At 43.3% G+C, this 24218-nt stretch overlaps 2 pseudogenes; one reads left to right on the plus strand and one right to left on the minus strand.

Annotated features, from left to right (window-relative positions):
- LOC147421347 (uncharacterized) overlaps positions 1-24218 on the plus strand; it is a 217450-nt pseudogene that overhangs the window by 29155 nt on the left and 164077 nt on the right.
- Positions 7172-8755, minus strand: LOC147421349 (uncharacterized; annotated as a pseudogene).

Raw genomic sequence — 24218 nt, forward strand, 5'->3', positions numbered from 1 at the left:
TATAGATGAGCTCTTGGAGCAAGCCATGTAAGAAGGCAGTTTTTATATCAAGATGATGTAAAAGAAGATTAAACTCAGCAGCAAGTGCAATAAGAAGCCGAAATGTAGTCATACCCAGTACTGACAAATAGGTGTCGAAGTAATCCACACCTTGTTGTTGAGTGAATCCGCGAGCGACAAGGTGTGCCTTGTAGCGATCAACTGAGCCGTTGGGGTGGTATTTCTTCTTTAATAGCCATTTGCAAGAGACAATGTTATGATTCTTAGGAGGTGGCACAAGCTCCCAAGTGTTAGCTTCTTTGAGGGCTTGGAGTTCATCCAATATAGCAGCATGCCACTCCTTGCTCTCGCTAAAAGTAAGGGCATCAAGAACAGAGAGGGGAAGGGAATCTTCAAGAGGCTCTGGTGGATGTTCAAGAATCATTTCATCACTGAGGACAACAGAGAAATTGGTGGCTTCATAGATCTCGCGAAGAGAGCGGGTGCGGCCATGCAAACTAGAGGCGGCTTGGTCCAAGTGTATAGCCGAAGTGTGTTGCAATGGTGAGGTGGCAGAAGTAGAGCTATGAGGCTCGACTTCGGCGACATCTGCCAGGATGGGAGTAACTGGCAAGGTTTCGTGGGAGTTGCGGAAAAAAGATGGCAATTGTGAAGGTGAGACCGGTAGCGAAGGTGATGGGATCTCACGAGGTGGAGCACCGAGTGTCTGTGGTGTGATGGAAGTAGCGGTAGTCGGGACGGACGGTGTTGGTGATGGTGTCAACTTTGAGGAGATGGGTGCAAGAGGTGGTGCAGGAGTGTTGCCGATTGGTTGTGCATGAGAATGCGAGACACAAGGAGGTGGATGGGCGATGAGGAAAGGCCTTTGGATGGTGAAGGGAGGCTCAAGATTGTGCCTAGAAGGGTGGGAAATTTGCATGGGTGTGTGTGTGGGTGAGGCCGTCAACATTACCTTGATTGCGTGGTTGCCGACAGTCCTTTGTGAGGTGTCCAAAGCGATGACAGTTGGCGCATTGCTTTGAATTTTGGTGATTGTGGTTGCTTTGAAATTGCGACTTTCTTCCAGAATTATTGTGTTGTCAAGGAGGGCCCGAATGTTGAGGCTTCTTGCCGTTGTAAGGGTGTGAGTTTCTTGTCATAGTGACAAGTGCTGTGGACTTCTGCGAGCTGTTAGTGTGGTCGCGAAGCGTTTCCTCCTGATGGATCTTGGCTACAAGATTTTGTAGCTGCAAGTTAGCCGTAGTGGCTTGTGTAGTGATAAAGGCTCTCCATGATGCAGGTAGAGAAGCCAATAAGAGCATACTTTGAAGCTCTTCAGGGATGGCAAGCCCTAAGATAAGTACTCCATCTAGAAGTATTTGCCACATCTCCAAAAACTTGGAGGATGACTGACCCTCTTGCATGGTAGTGTTTACCAATTTCTTGATCAGGGAAACTTGGTAGACGAGGTCAGTGTGCTCGTAGTTCTTCTCGAAGAACTTCCAAATGGCGCTAGCAGTAGTTACCTTTTTCACCATTTGGACTTGCCGATCTTGGCAATGGAGAATGAGATCCATCTTGGCACTATTGTTTCTACTATGCCAAGTATTATAGGTGTCGATGAAGTATGTTGAATCTTTGTCTTCGGGGTCTTCGGGGTGGTCAGGTTGCTCTTCGACTCCTGACGTGACGTCCCAAAGTTGCAGCTGCGTGAGGTAGAGTTCCATCCGAATATTCCACACTTGGTAGTTAGTGCCGTTAAGCTTGTCGATAATGTAGCGGGGTTTGTAGGTGGATGCGAAAGATGAAGAAGCTAACTCGGCCATCTTTCAAGGTTCCGGATTCCTTGAAAAGAATGGAGAGTGAGGCTTCGAGTGTGGGCTAGAGAGATGGAAGACTCTTAGCGCTAATTAGAAAAATTAATCTTAAGCTCTATCGCTCTGATACCATGTGAGAACTTAGAGATTAACTTAAATGTGATTAATATCACTATTAATTAATATGCTAATGTCAATACATAAGAGAGTGCAAGATAGAAATAGAGCAATGACAATAGATTGCACTTGAATGGAGAGTGAAGACCTTGTTACAAATGAGGACAGCTAATGGGATTTATATACAAGTTGAGGGAGTGAGGATTATCCATCACATGTGAGTTATAGGTAGGTGGGAATAGACACATGTTGAGGCTTGCATAGGTAAAAGGGGTCCATGTGGAAATTAGGGAATAGAGGTAGGTGGAAAGGAAGTCCACATTTACTAAAATCATAAGTTACTTTTACAGTCTTATGGTAACAACACCTGCCAGTCGTCAGACTACGACAAACTTCACATCATCGGCCACCTTCTTTGACCTACTGACACTTGCCTCCCCCCCAATCAAGTCCTCTGTACTGCCGTGCGTCATCACCTTCTGAGACACCAAGGCATCGTGTGCTCCTCGCGGTGCAGCTCACGTCATCATCTGTGCTAAACCCTGCTCACCATGGGCTGCTGCTGTGCCACACACCACTAAGCCCGCCCCAATCTCCTCCATCGACCCAATCATCATCCTCGTTTACTGCAGAGCCTTTATTTTTTTGACATTAAGCCTTATCTCCCTAAGAGGCTAATCACACGCATAAGGTCTGACAAAGCAAAGCAGTTGTTCCCAACTAGCTCTCATCCAAACCTAAAAGTCCTCTTACGACTTGGCCAAGCTTTGTTTTTCATTGCCGTGCGTCAGCTACACATCCTCAAAGAATCATCGAGCATTCAGAGGCTCTCCATTACGAATTCAAAAGGATTTTTTTTTCCAACTTCAATTTTATTTTTATTTTTGGTGAAGAGGTGCTCCATTTTGGAAAGTAACTTCACGAAGAATTTGTAAAAACCATTGAAGCAAGTGCTCACGAGGACTAGACACTGCCCAGTCACCGGGGTAAGACCTTCCTCTCACCGCACACGGCAGCGCATCATCATGGCGGGAGATAAAAACATAGACAAATTCAACGGGCATGGCTTCCACACGTGGTAAGCAAAAACCAAGGGCTATTTAATGCGAAAGGAACTATGGTCTGTCATTAAGCCGGTAAATGACGATGATAGAATCAAAACACGACAAAGCTTAGCACAATTTGCAACTAAAGTCAGCGAGCTCTCGACATTTTACTCACTTCACTTGGGACAACTTTGTGCATTATTTAGATAATTGCACCACTGCACATGATGCATGGATAACTTTCGAGCAACATTTTGGTGCTATTGCCAAGCATTCCAAAATTGCATTAAAAATGCAACTTTATGGATTGCTTATAGAGCCTGGAGAAGATGTGTCATCTCTAGTCAATAGGCTAAAAAGTATTTGCACACAATTGACATATATAAAATGCCATGTAGATAATGAAGACCAAATTGCTGTGCTTCTCAAAGCAGTACCAGATGCAGATTTTGGCAAAATTGTAACAATGCTTAAAGAGAAGACTCAATCCCTAAAATAGAATATGTAATAAACTCTCTTCAAGAGCACGAAAAGAAACTCAAAGGCAATCAACAACAATCAAGTGGTGCTTATGTGGTCTCATCCAACCGCTACAATCCCAATCACAAAAGCAACTTAAAGTGCACACACTCTGGCAGAAGAAATCACCTTTCAAAGGATTGCTATGAAATCAACCCTTGTCACATTTGTGACAAAAACAACCATGCTACAAAATATTGTAGACTCAAAGATAAATGTTCAGAGGTTACCAACTACAAAGAGAATTTCAAGGATAAACCAAAAGCAAAAATCAACCTTGCCACCACTGAAGATTCTAGCGAAGATAACTACAACAATATTTGCTTGGTTTATGATGATGTGCTGTGAGCATTATCTCTTGTGTACCTTACCCACTATCTGTGCCAGGGGAGGCTTTTGTGTGCCTACACCCTGATGTTTTGTGTGCCTACACCCTTTGTGTCCAGGGAATGCAATTTTTTGTTCAAGGGGAGGCTTGTGAATTGTGTGCCTCACCCTAGTGTGTTGTGAGGGGAGATTGTGTGAGTGATATACAACCAAAAAAACCCACATAGGGGAGGATTGATGGGATGTGAGGTTTTTGTTGCATCTCTTATGTGAAGAGTCTCTTCCACCTAGAAAAAGCCTTATGTGTCAAGCCATGTGAAAAGCCTCTTGTAACCTTTGTAAAGAGAAAGCCACTTGTATTGTGCATTGGCAGCCACCTTTTGTGCTCATGTGTCAAAAGGCTGCCTATTTGTAAAGCCTATATAGAGGTAGGTTCTGTTGAATAATATTAAGCTTTATCATTTGCAAGTACAGTTTATATTGTACTCTGCAATAGTTTCTCTCTCAAGCTCTACACTAACCTCTCCAAGCATGCTTATGCCATGAATGGCACACTAACCTATCCACCTTAACCCTACAAATGGAATCCTTGGGGCTTTAACAACTTCAAGTATGACTTGTACCTTATATTGCCCAAGGTGACTGTGGGGCCGAATATTTTGCTATCATAAGTAAAGAAGCCAGTGTAGAAGGCTTTCTCAAAAGTTTGCATGTGGTAGCTTGGACAGAACATTACCCTTTGATATAAAGGATGTAACAATTCTGAGGATGGCCCACTTGACAAATCAAATGTCATTGTGGTGATAGTGTAGTCCATTGACAGGAGGGTTGAGTCCGTAGCTTTGGACGGTGCGAACACTTCAATGCAAGCCAGGAGGGGTTTGCATATTTTCCTGATTATCATACACGTTGGAAAGGGGGAAGTCCGAAAACCACCACCACACTCAGTAAATGCCTCTCTATAGCCCAGTGATCTCACAGCACCCCTATCCCTAGCAAACACACAACTAGAAACCTGATTTGCAATTGACTATTGAACTTGCTCAGACCTGAACATCCCCGACTGCCCATACCCAACCTCCCATCATGCAATCATAGCACCAAGCCTCAACCCTTAAGAGCACCCGATCCCATAAATATGTAATCAAGAGTAGGCCAGCACATACGGATACTTTCATAACCATTGGCATTCATAGACACTTTGAAATGACTGGTATACGCCACATTTAGATAGAGAGTACCCACACACAAGATCCACTCACATATATGACATCCACATAAGCATGTGCAAGGGGGAAAAACAAATGATATATGTCCACGAAAACAACAAGCATATGGAGACTAGAGATAATTCAATTGGCTGAAATTAGAGCAAGCACTATACTGATGGGTTTCAAAAAGACATGCTCCTTGGCGAAGCTTTCAACGAGCCCTTGGTGGATTATGAGTAAGAGAATGGCCCGATTTCCCTCCTCCTCTTCCTGCAACCCTTCAATTCTTTGGCCCGGCTCTAAGAGAATGGCCCGATTTCCCTCCTCCTCTTCCTGCAACCCTTCAATTCTTTGGCCCGGCTCTAGATAGCTTGCATCTTTACCTCTTTATGCACCTAGATAGCTCCCGCAGCATCTCTTGTGTCCTCTCTTGGCGTCCACCAACCTACAACTGACGGCCACCCTAGATACCTTACTTTGGTGCCTTGTGTTCATGGCCTTCAACCCACAGCCATCGCCCACCTGTTACGGCCTCCCTTATCAGCCCTTGCAGACCTAGCTTCATGCAGCCCCCCAATCTCATCTTCCCAATTTTTCCTCAGGTTGAAAATCAACATTCAGAGCCCACAATGTATTTGAGCTAACCTCATGTAGACAATTTCAAAGACCGGCAATTAAACTCTGCACATAATTCGATAGTAACAAGTGGCTTCAGTTCATGTTCAAGAACAGCACTCAATAATCCTGCAGTGTCGACTTTCGCCTTAACACTAATTTGAGGATCCAGCTTATGTAGCCCCCCAATTCTCCTCGGCAGTCCTTGACACTGCAACTGGCAGCCCTTCAACTCCTCTCTAATAACCCTTGAACTTGCTCCCCTGGCGGCTTTAACTCCTCGTCTACTGCACCTCAAAGGCGGACCTCCTCCATGCGGCTCTCGGCCTCCCCATCTGCAGACCTGCAGCACCCTCTCCACCTCCTGATGGCGACCCCTCTGGCGGCCCTACCTTCCCTACTCTGCAATGGCCCTCCTCGACTTGCCATCCTTGGCTCTCCCCAATTGGTCGTCTTCTCCTCCTCCAGATGCCGTTCCTTCCCCCATGAACTGCAGTCCGCCACCTCCTTGAACTGCAGCTTGTTGTTTGTTTTTTTAATTAATAGCATTAAAAAACCTTGGGTGTCATGGCCCCATTTCACACGCTTGCATGCTTCCGATTATCTACCAATGCGAAGAAAATTCAACTAATTTTCCTTAGCAATGTCAAAACAAAGTTTCAAGGCCCGCTCCACAAAAATGGTTCCCGGGTGACGAGATCTTCGCCTGCAGGAGCTGTGAGGATCGATACGACCATCGACCACCTTGTGCTCCCATAATTCCCCATTGGACAAGTGCCTTCTGGTATAAAAAAGCCTTTAGTTCAGCAAAATGGAGCATTCATATTGTATACATAACATGCCATCTCCATGTGTTGATAACCTTCAAGCTCATCGGCCAGTAGAGCTCAAAATCCCCAACTTGACCTGCAAAATGCTAAATTTGCCATACATATCCCGACCATGCTTGTTGTACCGTGCATCAAGTAGCTGCTCAAGAGTACCGCCATCAACCTACTGATTTCCACACACCTGCTATTGGCTTCTTCCTGGGTTGACCAAATCTGGTTGCACCATCATTGCCCACCCCCTCGTTGAGCATTTATGCTCAACCATAGTATTATTTAGGTAAAATGGTATTGCATAGAGAGAATGATATAAAATAGCTACATAGACTGCATAAGAAAAAATATAGCGGCTATATAGATAGGATGGAGATACAGAAGAAAGCATTTGCTACTGCATCACCCTCCAGGGTCAAATGGAAAGCTCGAAGCATCCCCAAGCATGGCATAGAGTCCACCTGGATCAAAAATAAAACATTGGCCATTGCCATCCACCTATAAAGCATTCACATTGAAGCCCCTCTTTGCACTCGTAGGCCAATAGACATGCCACCCTTTCAGCTCTTCATAGCTTGGAGCTTTGGCACCCTGTATCCACAAGTCTTCGTGTCCACTATAAGCATACTTGCCATCACTTGAGAAACCTGAATCATAAGCAACCATCCTTCCATCTGCTATACAGAACCCTCCATGGTATAGTCCACTTCAAAAAAACCTCACCACTGACACAAAGACACCTATAAAGCAACCTCCAATAACACATGTATCCATAGCATCACATAAAATAGCAAAACCCTGCAATTTGCCTCCACCTGCTGCATAGCCTAGCAAACATGATCCCTTTGCAAACCTGTATCCACAAACCCTCTGTAAATGGCTCCAAGGCCAACTTTTCATACTCAAGAGCATGACCTGCTAAAGCTTCAACCTGTTCAAATACCTCATCACCTGCAAGGTTGGCGGCACCTTCCTTGTTGTATGGAGCCTCGCTCTCATAGGTTGCACCTGTATCAGTTCCCATAGAGTCATCTGTCGGAGCTAGCTCTCCACGGCTACACACAAACTCTGAAACTACATTGTGCACCTCGACATGCCCATCAAGGCAAGGTTGCCCCACCCCCTGCATAGATGCATCACTTTGACATACCTTTGCTTCTGTTTCTAGCTCCTGCAAGTCATCCTCGAACCTGCTCTTCAACTAGGTTTGATGCACAATCAAACCATACCTCTTCCTCCAATAGGGACTCACCATCACAAGACATTTGATAGGGCTGCTCGACTGGCCGGTTTACACAAGGCATAACACTATACTTCTCTTCAACCTTTAAATGACTGGCAGGCAACTTGCATACATCTTTCTCAACTTCATCTACATGAAAAACATCATAACTTTCATACCTAGAAGAGATAGATTCTGTCTCCCACATGCTGTCTGTGTCCAAACTGCTGCTGGAGCTATGAGAATTGTCGGACTCCTCTTTTGAACTTGCTAATTCTTGGACCACTTCTACCTTCCTCGTTGCTGGTTCTGGAACCAACACTTCGTCTTTGAAGTCTTTTGTCACCTTATCCTCTTGAGGAAGCAAACTGGGTGGCACCCTGACCATGCCTCTCTGCACCTTTTGAGGCCTTACTGGTACTTGTTCTACCTCTTCTAGCATGGCATCAGCTTCACGTGCTTTGATCACATTCATATCAATAAAAAAAGGAGCTTTTACCTCTTGATGCTCATCAATCTGTTTGGGCCTAGGTCCACTGGCTGCCATGACTGCCGACTGTAGCAATCCTGCCTCCATCTTCTTCTTCATCTTTTGACTCTTTGCTCTGGAAACTTTGACAGCTTCATCAAAGGTCCTTGGATCTTCATATTCCACTCTCTCACGAACATAGGTATGCAAGCAAGATAGAAACTTTTCCCGCTTAAAATATCCCGCATTTGTTGCTTGGGTAGCAGCCGCAAAATCCCCCCAATAAGCTTCAAATCTATCAACAAAAGCATCAAAATTTTCACTTATGTCTTGCTGCAACCCCTTGATCTTTGCATCTCCTTCCGAAGCCGACACCACCTTTCGATACCTTTGTAGAAAGTGCTCTTGAAATCCAATCCAATTCTGCTTGTGCACATCTTCTAATCCATCGAACCAAACTTTTGCTTTACCTCGCAGCACCAAAGGTAGAGTCCGGAGCTTTGCCTCATCACCTGGCATCTGCAATACTGCCAGCATAAATAGCTCAAAATCGGCAATCCAATCATCTGCATCTTCATCTCCCTTGAACACTGGACCAAACTCCTGCTTCATCTTGATTCACGAACACTTGGTCAGAAGCAATCAATGGATCCTCAGTGGGGGCACCACAAGATGGAAAGGGGGAAGTCAGAAAACCACCAGCACACTCAGTAAATGCCTCTCTATAGCCCAGTGATCTCACAACACCCTTATCCCCTTGCAATGTTGGAATTGTGGAGAGTCTAGACATGGGATGTATAATTGTCCTTGGCCTTGGGGGGAGCCAGGGAGACCTAACTTGAATTACCCAGTGATGAATGCAGGTGAAGGCACTAGTCAACAATCGGTGCTTTTGCAGAGATCAAATGCTGCTCGACCTCCACAATGGCAAGTAGAGGGAATACCACCTTTGCCTGACCCGAATGTCAATGTTGTAGAAGTCACACAATCCAAAGAGGGTGACATTGAAGCAAATGGCATCAAACATGGTCGGGGAAAAGGAAGGAGTAACATCACAAAGTGACCATGGATGAGGAAAGAAAGCAAAGGAACCAAGGAATCCAAGAGGACCCGGCGCCGCATCAACCTTCAAGACTTCCCTGTTGGACATGGTATGGCTCCCTACAACCTTATGGAGGACATGAGAGGTAAGGGTCCAAGCATATCATGGCCTCAATTTCTTGAATTATTCCCACAAGTTAGGAGGGAGTTAACAAAGGCAGTTAGCACTAGGAGAAGGACGAAAGAAAATGTTCCTATTGTTAAAATTGCACATGCCCAAATTAATGAGGATATTACACTTGTGCTAGATTGCTATATCAAGGGAAAACTAGTTAGGAAGGGTTTAGTGGATGGGGGCGCACAAATTTGCATCATGACAGAGGACGTTATGCAGAGACTAGGTATGCACATTCATGAGATGCCTGAAATCAAAGTTGAAATGGCAAATAATACCAAGGCTAGGTGTTTGGGAGTTTGTAAGAATGTTTCTGTGGAAGCTTTTGGCATTAAGAAGGTTGTTGATTTCTATGTTATGTCTACAAAGGGAAATGGCTATCCGTTTATCCTAGATAGACCGTGGCTAATGAGAATGCGAACTTTGCAGGATTGGGAAAGTGAAAAGTTGATTTGCAGAAATGACAATCACAAGAAATTTGTCTTTGACATGAAGGAGCAACGTTAAGAGGAGCTCCATGAGGAATCTTCTCAAAGTGAAAGCGGGCATGATTGGACCGATGACACCTCGAAAGAAGAAAGCAGTGGTAGCACTACGGAGGAGGAGTCATCCATTGAAGTCATGGGTGTAAATTTTAGGCCAAATAACAAAGAGACATCTTGCCAAGGTTTAGAAGAGGTAGGCCCCCAGGAGAACCAAAGTTTGCATGATGAAGAAATGCTAGATGGTATGTTGTCAAAGACTCTTACTTGGGAGGAAAGAGAGGAGTTCAAAAGTGTGCTAAGAAAGTTTCCTAGGCTTTTTGCTAAAGATTACACAGATGTACGTGGAGTGGATGCCATTCAACACAAGATCGAGCTAAAGCCAGAGCCAAACCTAAAGCACAAAAGCTACGAAGGTTAGGAGTCATCAAAGAGAAAGCACTACTCAAAGAGGTGAGGAAGCTTCTAGCAACAGGGTTCATCTACCCTGTAGAGAATTCTGAGTGGGTCACTCCAGTTGTGGTCACTCCGTAAAAGAATTGCAAGTGGAGGGTATGTGTCGATTGTCGTCCACTCAACGAGGCAACAAAAAGGGACCACTTTCCCCTCCCATTTCAAGATGAGATTCTTAATGAGGTAGCAGGTAAAGAAAAGTACACGGTATGTGATGGCTACTCTGGTTACTTTCAAATAGGTATTGCATTGGAGGATCAATTAAAAACAACCTTCATCACCCCTTGGGGTTGTTATTCTTTTAGAGTCATGCCGTTTGGTTTGACAAATGCTCCAGCAACGTTTCAACTATTCATGAACATGGTGTTTCAAGCATTCTTTGGGAAGTCTATTAGAGTATCCATAGATGATTTTTGTATCTATAGCTCTAAATCATTGCATCTACAGAAGGTAGAAGAAGGCTTGAAGAAGCTATATGATATGGGAGGTCAACTCAATCCCGACAAGTGCCACATAGGTGAGGATGAAGTGATCATGCTTGGTCACAAGGTTTCTTCCAAAGGCATTGAGGTGGATCCAGCAAAGGCAAAAGCTCTCATTGAGCTACCATCACCAAAGAGTCTTAAGGAGGTAATTTCATTTATTCAAAAGGTGAAGTACATGTCACGCTTCATTCACTTGGCATCGGAGTTACTTCACCCCGTTCAAAAGTTGACATAACATGTAGAGTTTGCATAGTATGATGAGCTTGAAGAGTACTTCTCTTATATTAAAATGGTTTTGGTCGAACTATCGACGCTCATGCCTCCACGTTGGGAGTTTACATTCTTTGTTAGCTCAAGTGTGGGTAAGGAGATATTAGGTGCAGGACTGTTGCAGCAAGATCCTCATAGCAATAGGATGCGGCCTGTCTACTTTGCTAGCCGGGTCACGAATGCACTTGAAAAGGATTACATAGAAGCAGAATCTATGATGCTTTCTCTTGTGTTTGTAGTGAGGAAGTTTAGATCCTACCTCTTGCCAAAACCCTTTATCATAATCACTACTAAAAACTTGATTCCTTGGGTGTCATCTCAAATGACACTAAGTCCTAGGATTTCAAAAGGATCATGGAATTTCAAGAGTTCCAATACTCGTTCAGAGTAGAAGATAGTGCACATGCACAATTAGCAAGGATTCTCACCTATAGAGTGCATGAAAGGGACATCAAGGTGCCTGAGGTGAAAACCCTACCCTTACCATCATCGAGGAATTTTCTTAATGCATTCACCTTGTTCTTTGATGGAGCATTTAAGAAGGCTATAGGAAAAGCAGGGGGAGGGCTTGTGTTGCTTGATTCAAATGGTGAGGTTGTTATGAAAGAGCATGTGAATTTTCCCGGTTACACGAGCAACAATGAAGCAGAATATGACATACTAATCCATGGTTTACAAATGTGTGTTACTCAAAAGATACGTCGTCTCATGGTAAAAGGGGATGCACTTCTCATTGTGAAGCAAATTCTAGATATTTGGGCTTGTAAGAATGAAAGGCTAAGGCAAAAGGTTTATGCCATCCGTAGACTCTTCAATCATTTTGAAGAAATACAATTGTATCATATTCCTAGGAAACAAAATGAAGATGCTTATTTGCTTGCCCAAAAAGTAGTTGCATGTGTTGAGAGTGAAGTGCAGGTCATCATGGCAGCAGCAGTGATAAAGCAACCAAGGTACCAGGGGATGGAGTCATTGGCTCCCATTGTGAGCTACATTTTAAAGGGCGAGTTTCCAGAGGGCTTCACAAAGGCTCAAAAGAGGAGGCTCATTAAGAAGGCAAGTTCGTATTTGTTTTTGGAAGGTGCCCTCTACCAAAGAGGAAAAGATCAAGTTTGCAGGAGAATACTGACAACCAAGGAGATTCCAACCATTCTTGAAGGTTTGCATGAGGAAACATGTGGTGGTCATTTTGCACACGAACTCACTACAAAAAAGATTTTGCTTGCCAGGTATGTTTGGCCAAGCTTGCACATTGATGTTCAACCTTGGTGTAAAAAGCTGCCATAATTGTCAGATTAATGGAAACAAGCACATGTTGCATGGTCCATGTCAGTTAGTCCTTGCAAATGGTCCATTTGAAAAATGGGGCATTGATGCTATGGGTCCATTGCCTAGGACTAAAAATGGAAAATTGTATATCTTGGTGGCCATAGACTACATGACTAGGTGGGTGGAAGCTCAAAGTGTGGCAAGAGTCAATGCTAGGACAGTTAGCAAGTTTGTGTACACTCACATTTGTTGCAGATTTGGCACACCTTTGGAGATTGTCTCTGATAATGGTCCAGGATTTAGAAAGGGCTTGCTCGCAGAAGTTTGTGATGAGATTCACATTCTACATCGGCATGGCACACCCTACTATCCTCAGCCAAATGGTTTGGTAGAGAAGGCTAATGGTATCATTGTAGGAATCATTCGGAAGATGGTAAAGAACAAGACAAAGCTATGGGATGACTTCTTGGATGGAGCATTGTGGGCCTATCGGACTACCTATAAGGAAGCGACAGAGTTCACACCCTTCCACCTAGTCTATGGTCAAGAAGTTTTGCAACCCATTGAGCTCAACATTCCAATGATGCAACTTCATGGAAAGGTGGCACAAGGATAAGAAGCAGCATGGGAAGATTGTCTTCTCACCCTAGCAGAACTAGAATGGAAATGAGAGGCGGCTTACGAGTGCTATAAGAGAAAACCTACGCAAATAAAGGACAAGCTCAACAAAAAGGTGAAAGACAAAGGGGTCATGGAAGGAGATTTGGTGCTAAGGCACGATAATCACCTTGACAATCGCTTTGATGTGAAGTTCAATACTAGATGGCAGGGCCCCTACATTGTAAAGAAGGCCTACTACTCACGCTACTATCAACTCATGGATTAGGATGGCAAGGAACACCACGAGAAGGTGAATGGGTATCGACTAAAGCCCTACTTGAGTCGCGTTCTACCAGAGGATCTACAAGAGCATCGAACAACTACAATACCATGTAAGTCTTTGAGCTTGGCACTACAAGATGAAGATGCAATTGAGGCACCAAATATCACAAAAGATGGAAAAACACTCTCATTGGAAGATATGTCTTTTGATGGTACATGAATGTAACATCATCTAGGGGGGGGGGGGGGGGGGGGGGGGCTAAATGATAGCCGTTTTTTTGGCTCTCATAAAATCTTTTAAGAAGCCACTTCACCCCACAAAACACCCTAGCACAATGACTAGGCTCACTTTTTCATTGTAAATAGCGTGTGTATGATTAGGGTTTTTATCACATTTATTATTGAATCATTGAGCGACTCATTGGCTAGGAGACAGAAAAATGAATTTATAATATTACGCTCCTCTTTATATGTAAATATTATCCATCAAATAAAGGACCTAAGTATAAAGGTTTTTTTTTTTTTAATTGTATTTATGTAAATATATATTCATAGGTGTGCATTATCAGGCCTAAGTATGCTAGCTTCCATTGCGTGTAATGGAATTTGCCTATTCAATTTGAGAGTAGCGGAATTTAATAAGAGTACTTTCAAGAAATGATTTTGTGAGCATAACGGGTAGACATAATTGAAGATAGCAACATAATCATAGCAATTAGTTAACTTGGCATAGACAATACTTTTGCAAGAGAGAGAATTTAGAGAACATGACAACATTTGAGGCCCGGATTTATGTGGAGCCGGTCCCCCCTCCAATAGGCATTTGTATTATGATTTCTCCCATAAAGAGAGACTTGTTACAATACATTCTTTGTGTTCCTTGTGACCTAGCTGAAGCACTGAAGATGGAAAGCTTCATGCATCACCATCATAGCATAACCTAAACTTCAAGAAATCTTTAACTATACCAAGCCTCATTCCCAAGACCTCAAACACCTTCGAAGGTGGAGAGAGCTAGCAGGGAATGAGGGTAGGGAAGAGGAAGAAGAAACATTTCATACGAGAAAGAGCTAGTTCCTCACTTATCATAACTCTTGTGCTAGCATCCATAATAGCATAGTAATGAAGAAGAAATAGATGGCAAGCTCAAGCATTGAAGCATGGCTCTTGGATGGATTTGCACTCCATAGCCAAGATTGTTGGTGTAAGCTCTCAACCTCTACTTGCTTGGAGAAAGAGAGGGAGCTCTTGCACTTTGCATAGTACACAATGAGAGTGTTTGTGAGTGTGTGTGGGTGAGTATACCCCCTAAGCATCCCCCTAGCTTGCTTGGGTCGACCCCCCCTTGTAGCTCATTGGACCCCTCCAGGCCTAGCCAATCACAAGCAGGAGCCATTACAAGCAACAGGGATAGCCTTGGGACAAGTGTCCCCCTTTCCCCTTTGAGAGAGAGGACTTGATAAATGCAAAATCAATTAATTAAATATCCTTTATTATCATTGGACCCCTTGGGTGGCCAACCAATAGGTTTCAGGCACACCATGAGGGCAACATGAGGAGGAACTTGACAAGTGTCCTTGCTGCCTCTTCAAGCTGGGGCTTCCCTTGTGTGTGTGTGTGTGTGTGTGTGTGTGTGTGTGTGTGTGTGTGTGTGTGTGTGTGTGTGTTCTCTCTCTCATCCCCCCCCCCTTGTAGGCTCGCCCCCCTCCTTGTAGGGATCTTTTTGACTTTGGATGAGCAAGCCCCTTAGTCATCAAGCATGACTAAGCACTTGAAGTAGGGGGTGTTCCCACAAGCATCTCAGGCAAGCTTCTCAAGGCACCTCAAGCACCTTAATCATGCACCAAGTCAAGCACCTCAAGCATGGAGCCAGTCAAGCACCTCAAGCATCTTAATCAAGCACCTCAAGCATCTTAATCAAGCACCTCAAGCACGACAAGCACCTCGAGTTTGGGCCAGGTTCCCACCTCAAGCTTAGCCCTAGCTTACCTAAGGTCAAAGGACTTTTACACACATTGTTGGAGGTCTTCAATGAAGCTAACCCCAAGGTCTTATGCTCCATTGGTTAGCCTTGCTCTTGATAGACCATCTCCCATTTGGGCCCCTTTACTATTGGCCCCGTGTTGAGATAGATCTATAAGCACATATCTATATCTTAACACTTGTTCCCGTTTATTCTCCCACATTAAGTGATCCATTTAATATGAGAAAATCATTTGGGTTGGTTAGATATTAGATTTTATGACATTGCGTGTCATTCCTTATACATGTTTTACTATCATTCTATCCCTTAAACTCTATTCACACAAGCCTTGAAAAAACTTTGTGTGACTTCACCTTAAAAATTCACCAATCACCTTATCGGCTCCATCATATTTTTCCATTCCTCCCAGATAAATATTCACAAGTACATAGGTTTTATCTTCAAATAAATTCCATAAATCACTCAAACTAGAGAATAATTGAGGGTCCCTTCCCTCATGATTTTCCTCCTTTTATTTTTCACATATATATTTGTAGTTGCCACCATGCATCCCATGTGTCCATTTCTTCATAAGATCCATGACTAGCTAACCTATCTTCTTGACCCACAAATATATATCATATTTGATACTTGTCCTATACCATACATGTGTGCAAGCTCCTTGGCAAAATTAGGTCATGGTTGATGTATGGGGGGCTCACTTGGAAGCTACAAAGGAAAAAGAATAAAATAGTGGCCCACTTCAAGCCTTATGAGGTGCTGCAAGGACAGCTTTTTGCTCAAATTTTGGCACCCTCTCCTGCTCCGAATCTGAGGATATGTCCAAAAGAGAAAATATAGCTCATAAGCTGAAGTAAGATGGATTACTGTTTGATTTTGTGAAAACTTTGGCTTCTTGCATGATAGGTTCCTCCATGATTAATATACATGGGTCATACCAATGCTTTTCAACATCCTCAAACACTTCTTGAAGATTATCCTCACATGGATTCAACTCGCACTCTTCTACTTTTTTTTGGAGTTGGCATTCCATGTACACAATCATCTCTTTATGATCAATGTGTTCTATGATCTCCCCACCTATGATTTCATCTTCTTCTTCACTCTCTTCTTTTACACTCTCAGAACATTCCATAAGATCAAGGTTACCTTCAAGGTCTTCATTCTCCATAGAGTCATGTTGCACAAAAGCTTCGTCTGCTTGGACTAGAAATTGATCCTCCGCCAAAAGGTTGGATGTATCCATTACTGAATCATCAATGCCATTTGAGATATCTTGTGTCGATTTTTGCATGCTTGTGATAAAGGTAGAAGAAAGAGATTCCACATTTGAATCTTGGCCACACACTTTAGCACTTGAATAATCAGCTGGCATGTAAGTAACTTCTTCAACATTTGTCGGAGTAGAAGAAGACAAGTATGGCAAAGGAGATGACTCCTTGATAGAAACACTTTCATGATGGTTGGTTCTTCCAGCATGATGGAAACCATTTTTGATGTAGAAGTACTTGTGAAACTTCCTTTGGGCAATAGCGACCGCTTCTTCAAAGGTAGAGGGTCCACTACAAGTAACCTTAGTCTTTAGAAAAGGAGACAAACCCGACATAAATTGCTCCATTTTTACATAATCTGGAAATGTAGAACTAAACCCATATCCTCCCCATTGACGAGAAAAAATATCCTCATAAGCATAGTAGTCTTCACCATGTTGTTGAAGTCTCCCTAATGAAGCCCATGCTTTCTCCGTTGTTGAAAATTTAGAGAATCTGCTCTTCAAAGCTTTGGAAATTTGGGTATACCCATCTTCAATCTGAGAAGACATACTCCAAAACCATTGCTCAGCGTTGCCTCTAAGGCATAGCAATAGAAAATCCCCTTTTTCAATGTCATCCCTTTTACCAAGGATACGACAAACCATTCTAAAATCAACAAGAAAATCATCAACATCTTCTTCTAGATTTTCAAAGAAGATTGGGATATCATCAAAGGTATAGCGTGTCATAGTCTCTCAATGCTAGAAACACACAAAGATTAGTTCCAAACAATCATTTTCTCTCATGACATCAACTAGCTACACAAAGTTTTGAAAGGTCTTTCAACATGAATTTTAGATTCTTATGTGAAAATGTTTTTTCCTTTCTTATGTTATGCTAATCCAAACCATATTCTAGATCAATTTTTGTTGCATTGAAATTAAACTCAATCATACAAGTTTTCATGATTCATATAATCTTCTTGATTATGTTAAAATTCAAGCATTCATGCAATACAACAACAATAAGCACAAAGTCACTCCTCAGTGGGGGCACCAATTTGAGGCGGTCCGGGGCGGGCAACAAGAAGAGCGGCCTCTAAACACCCTTCGAGGCTCCCGTGCTGCTCAATTGGGGCTGGGGCAAGCACAATCGGAGACAAAAACAACACACAGTCAAAAACCAAACAAAAAAAGGGGCACCACCTAGTTGTAGATGCGAACTAGGACGCACGTGATATCTCCTTGTACTCAAACGCACAAAGAGAGGGGAATGCAAGATAGCCACACACACCAAACACAAACATTCACCACGCCAGAGAAAGGTAAAGCGCACAAATCAACTTGAGCAACTCAGTCTTAGCCTTAAAGACTAGATGCACACAAGCTTGATGAGAAATAGAGAGACAACACAAAACTTGACCTTGTTGCCAATACAAAAATTGTCTTAGGGTCACGGGAGCCCTCTCACCGAGCACCCTCTTACAATTGACCTTTTAGGCGAACAATTCAACAAGCCCTCAAACCACCAAGCATGAAATGGCACAACAAACTTCAAGGACAATATACCTTCAACCACTTGATGAGCCCACTTATCAAGTCAATTTGGAGAGAAGAGTCGTAGTTGCAGCATACAATTGCACCCAAAACTATAAATCTTATTTATGCACAAGAGTAGGCTACAAGTGTGGTGAAGTATGGCATACACTCCACTCCTCTAGATGGCATAACTAACTTCAAGCTTCTCCATGCACCTATGTGTAGTGATGGAATAGAGCACTCACGATGCACACACTCTACATAACTAAGCTTGAAGAGTGGTGTGTTATGTGTTGAAAATGGTGTGGTGTAGTGTGATCATGTGATGATTTACAAGGGAGAGAAGGGCTCTATTTATAGGTTTTAGAAGCCCCAATTTGGATTAGGCCTAATCAAGTTTATTTGAAGGAATAAAAGATTATGCATATTTTTATTTTTTTTAATGAGGGTGGGTCTCTCTTGTTCTTTGAGTCACATGGATGTGGGCTCAAGGGAAGAGAATTATTGAGGATGAAAGGAGAGAGGGATTGAGTGAATAATTTGGGAGGGCCTACTCTAGTAGAGGGTGCATTTTACAATAAGGTTAGTGGTTAGTAGTTAGTAATTATCACTAAAAAATATTTACAAAATCATTCACCAAATGGTGAGATATATGATGAGAAAAGTTAGAGAAGGGATAAGCTTGTAAAGCAAGGTTGAAGCTTGGAGAAGTTGACATTCACCTCTTTACAGCACCAATAGAAGAAGCGGTCAGCATGGCGAAGTAGCATGTGTCGATGAAGCTATGTTATCTTCAAACCTTGGAAAATTCATGATAAAAGCCTTCATTTTCGGAGGTTATCCTTGGATTTTTGCTGATTTTTTGAAGTTCTTTACAAAGCTGAAGAGAGTATGGTAATATGGACATATATGTAGAGAGAAAGGGGGACACATAGGGTGTAGAAATGGAGGATGAAGGCTATGGAGGTGTGAGAGACGTGGCAATGGTGAAGAGGGTGAATTAGGACATGGGAGTTGCAGGTTTGGGAGTGGGAAGGAGAGGGAGGAGTGTGTGTGAAAGAGGAAAATGATAAAGTGGAAGAGGGAGTGTGGCTGCATAGCATGGGCAAACTGAGGTCGACCAATAAAATCATAGCTCACAGCTCGTAGCTCAAAAAAATATGAAACAATTTGAGGTAAAAGTTCAGCTCACGAGCTACAACTTTTCAAATTCGGGGAGCATGTGATCTTTAAAAATTCAGCAAAACCGACTGTTTTTTCCACTGCACAAGGTCCTTGTGAGGTCCTTCTTTGGATGATTCTTTTGAATACCTCCAAGAGTGAGCTCCCCATGGTGCATGCATGCATTCCACATACCCTTGACCTTATTTGGTAGGTCTATCATTGAAGATATTGTCGAGATCATTATATAAGTGAATAGTACAACTAAGAAAATCAAATATTGAGGGGTCTAAAAAAATATGTATATGTCAAATATAAATAATATAGGTGGAAAAAATATAAAGGGGTCAAAATAAATCTCTCTCATTATAAGTCTACCATAAAACGATGAATATTTTTGGTGGTCTAATTTATGAGAGTAATAGAGAATAGATGTAGGAAGGAAAAAATCACAATAGTGAAAAAATATACACATAAATAGAACTAGTTTCTTTGGATTTTTGTTGGGATGGAGTTACACCAAAAATAAGAGAAGCTTGCATGAAATTATTTTTATATGGAATAAAGAGTATGCAAAATGGTAAGAAAAAATATGGTAATGGTGAGTCAATGCACATAGCATAAATAACACACCATAGGTAAAAATATTTAAATAAATACCAAAATAATTATAAAAAATCCTTTTATTTAATCCCTTTATACAATGAAATATTTACACACAAATGGACCATAATATACTTATAATTTTTCTTATTTTTTTATTTTGGCTCAACTAGCCTAGTGACTAGCTAATTGAGGGTTTTTAAGAAGATATGGGAAAAGTCCCCTAACTCACACACGCCTATGTACAGTGAAGTGATAGGGATAACCAAAATGTTTGAGTGATTTGATAGGGTGAGGTAGCTTACTATGGCAATTATGGAAAGCCGAAAAACGGCTATCAATAGCATGTGCTGTTCCAGCTCCGTTTCTCCTATTTTCGGGCAGTTTTCACATCAGGTGTAGCATTTACCATGGCTGACAACAACACAGATGTATTCAAGATGTTTGCTGTTGAGGACAGGTTGGATGGGGACAACTACCCTATGTGGGCTTATATGATGCAACACGTTCTTGTGTCAAAGGGCGTCTGGAACATTGTGCAAGGCATTGATGTACGTCCTGGTTCTGATGATGTAGGCAATGTTGAGGATGTTGCAGGTCTTGCTGCAAGGATTGCTACTATTGGAGTTGTTTTGCCTACGGCATAACAAGCTCGTTCGGATGTAAAGGATGCACAGGCTCATGCATTGATTGCATTGTCTGTGAAACGCACCATTGTTCCTCACATTTGTTCACTAAAATCTGCAAAACAAGCTTGGGATATTCTAGCAGGTCTTTATGCAAGCTGGAATGAGGCTAAAATTGCTTTGCTGCGTAAAGAGCTGGATATCGTAACAATCTTTGGCATTAGTCCCTATATCATTGGGCCCCGATTCAGTTTTTCGTGTCCTTGCTTAGGCTATTTCTTTTTGTAATTCTGTTATTTGTTGTTGAGCAAGCACATCCTTTTTAGTAGCTTCTTCTACTTGGTCTACCAACATCTCTTGCAGTGTAGCCAATTGTCGTTGGAGCTCTTCATGTTCTTTTTGAAGCTCTTGGTGTTCAGCCTTCATTCTCTTGTCCACGGTTAGAGATCCTTCTGCCATATGCGTTCTTTGTCTTTGTTCTAGCCGTAATTCCTTTTGGAGGGCAGTGATTTGTGCTTCCAAGCTTGAATAGCTTGACTATCTGCCCCTGTACTTGCCCGTGCAACCCTCGGGGTTGCCCTTAGTCTCTTGATTGTCAAGTCTTGGAGCTCTAATTTTGCTTTTAGCTCCAGTACTTCATCTTTCACTGCCTCCAACTCATTTTCTACTTTTTCTTTTTCTTCTTGAAGATTCTTTACCTCTCTCAAAACCTCTGCCATTTCTAGTGTTAGACCATCTTGTTCACTCTTAGTGTTGCACTAAGAATCTCAAGCTCTTTTTTGGCTTCCTCAGATTTCAGGTGGGTAAATTAGATCATGCTTTGAAGGGCTATCATGTTCCATTTGCATAGTTTCCTCTCTGGTACGCAACATACTATTTTCTTCGGCAAGTGTTAAAGACCGCGTTCTAACTCTGTCAAGTATCTGATATGCGGCTCTTACGTCATCTTCATTTGCTACAAGCAAGTTTTTGGTTGATGGCCTATTGATCGGGCCAAAAAAGGGAACCTGATGTCCCATACTCAACATGACCCCTACTGGAGGTGCTCTCCACGGTCTAGCCAATGGTCTCCATTGTGACGCTTGCGGGATGTGGACCATGTGGACCAACCCTGGCACTCCAGGCTATGGGGAATTCCTTCCTTGAGCTCTTCTCTGCATTTCTTGGTCTAGATGTGGTCCTTGGATCTATCAACTCTCATCTGCTCAGTAAGGATCTCCTGTCTCTCCAGATCTTGTCTGGCAGCCCATGGTGGAATTGGAGTGCCGTAAACTACAGTAGAAGCCTCTGCCATTGTAAATCCAGCTTGAAGTAGGTCTTCATAGGTGTCTCTTACTTCTTTTTCCTTGTCTCTTGGTGGAGGTGTTGCCTCTTCTGTCCTTTCTGGTGAGGGTTGTGGTTGGATTTAGAGGGTTTTGGACTTGGAGGATAGTGGAGCCTGGTGGTGAAGGTGGTGGGGTTTTGTTTTTTGCTTGGTCATCTTCTTGACCCTTCTTAGCTGGAGGCTCCAATGTTTCTTTCAGCTTTTTCTTAATGTCCTGTACCTCCTCCATTGTGAAGGGCTCTAAATTTTGTTGTTCGAGCACCTTTTCTGTTTCTTCATATGCTCGGATGTAGTGATCGAATTGACCTTCTAGAGGTCTCAAGGAACTTCCATTGACTTTTGGTGGGTTTGGTACCCAATACTCCTCCAAGTCTCCTTTGAGTGCTCGTTCTACCATAAACTGCTCAATCAACCTCTCAATCAGAGCGGCTTTTTGGTTGTGTGTCTCTTTGGGCCTTGTTTCTTTGGTCACTGCCATATTTCCCTTCTTCTTTGGAGTTCGTAAGGCTCCTCCTCTGGTACTGTCTCTAACCTTATCCGAAGTTGTGTGGTGACTGGTGGGGCAATTGCAATTACTAGTTCATCTTTTGTATTTGGCTTTAACTTGAACCACTCATTCTGTGTTGGTGGATCGGGCCACTGTCCTCTCGCGTCGATAGCTTCATAAGAAATCTTTGTCAGTGTTTCTCCACCTCCAATGTACTTTGGCTTTTCTATGCCCATGTTGACCACTTGCTCATGCAGATATTGGGCGTAATCCACTTCTTTGGGCATAATGCTTTTCAATGCCCAAGTTATGGTAGTAGCCACTACATGGAAAGATGTTGTTCTAGATGGGATGACCGATCAAGGTGCTCAAAGTGCTGATTCAATGCTCTAAAATGTTGAGTTCGAGGTGCTCTAGAAGCCGATTCAGGCGGCTCATCAAATTCAGGTGCTCAAGATATTACAGTTCAAATTTAGAAGGTATAGCAGGTCCCCGATGGATAGGGCAACTGCTGGTTGGGGACAGATGGCCCAAGTGGATATTAGTGGATAGCCGCGTAGTTCTTGAGTTATGGAGCACGGCTGTCTTTTTGGATTGCAGATCAGGGCTCTGGATAGCAAGTTACGATCGGTTGAAATTTTGTCAGGGGCCAATTATGGGCCAGGATGACCGCACAAGGAATGATGCCATCTGGTGTTTTTTTAGGTCTCAATAGGGTTCAAGCAGATAGATCATACCGTCTGGAGTCAACACAGATTGACGGCTTGTGATTCTGAGCCTCAAGCATCGAGTTATGGCATGGTGAAGTTGGGAGCCTTTGGCGGTGAAGTGCATATAGATGTTTTTTCTCAATTTTTAGTGATCTTCGTTCGCAGCCTTGGGAATCCTAAAGGGCGATGTGGATCGGCGGGCTCAAAGTTTGAGTCACCAGCTCTCAATGATGTTTTACGACTCCGAAATCTGATCATGGAGTGAAATATTAGAGAAATTTGGAGGCAAGGCAGTTCAAAGAGGTTTTTTAATGAATTTTTGGGGAAGCTTGGGAGAATTTCCAAGGGTGAGGCCCTCACAGCTGCCACGTTGAAATGGGCTAGTCCCACATGCGGGGTTTTGAGGCTGTTATGCACTATATATAGCCGGGGTCATGAGCCCCTTAGAGATGTGTGAAGCGAGGAGAGAAAGGCTCTCCCTGCGTGGTTTTGATATGCTAAGTGATGGCAGGCTTTGGTGGTGGCATTGTTCCGGCCCTGCGCGGTGGAGCATGGGGTGTGGTCGTCCTTATTTTGGAGGCGTAGTGGGTGGCAAATGATGGTGGCTAGCCATGGGCGGTTCGCTGTGCTGACATGGCATGCACCTTGTAGGAGTTCAGTCCAACACCCATAGGGGCCCTTTTGAATAGTAGGTCAAGCATCCCCTCATGACTAAATAACACATAGCATTAAAGAGGGGGGGGGGGGGGGGGTGGTAAGGGGATCGAGGACAGAGAAGTGCGTGCACAAAAATCGGGGAGATTGCAGCCGTAGATGGACACTTAAAAACTAAACCCAGCCACAGATTAAACCCGGCCATCGTCTATGTTTTAATAATAAAACCCAAAAAAAACGGGCCATGGTAACAACATGTGCGCGCGGGTGGGATGGTTACCCCATGCGTCTCAATCTGGGCGACGAGGCCCTGGGTTCAAATCAAGTCGACGCCCGTCCACATTTTCGCGTTGACTTGTCGCGCGTCCGGGTTTAATCTGCCTCGGGCTTCCTGCGCGTCCGGGTTTAATCTGCCTCGGGCTTCCCGCGTCCACTTCCGGGCCGTCGATCCCATCACCCCCCTCTCTTTAATGTCATGTGTTACTTAGTGTCGTGGCAAGCATCCCCCCCCCCCCGCTAGCGATGTCGCTAGTGGTAGGGTAAGGGGCAGTCCCACGCGAGAATGAGGGGGGGGGGGGGGGGGGGAGAGAGAGAGAGAGAGAGAGAGAGAGAGAGAGAGAGAGAGAGAGAGAGAGAGAGAGAGAGAGAGAGAGAGAGAGAGAGAGAGAGAGAGAGAGA

This window comes from Adiantum capillus-veneris, chromosome 28 (assembly GCF_014529385.1).
Source record: "Adiantum capillus-veneris isolate H3 chromosome 28, ASM1452938v2, whole genome shotgun sequence".
Taxonomy (NCBI): Eukaryota; Viridiplantae; Streptophyta; class Polypodiopsida; order Polypodiales; family Pteridaceae; genus Adiantum; species Adiantum capillus-veneris.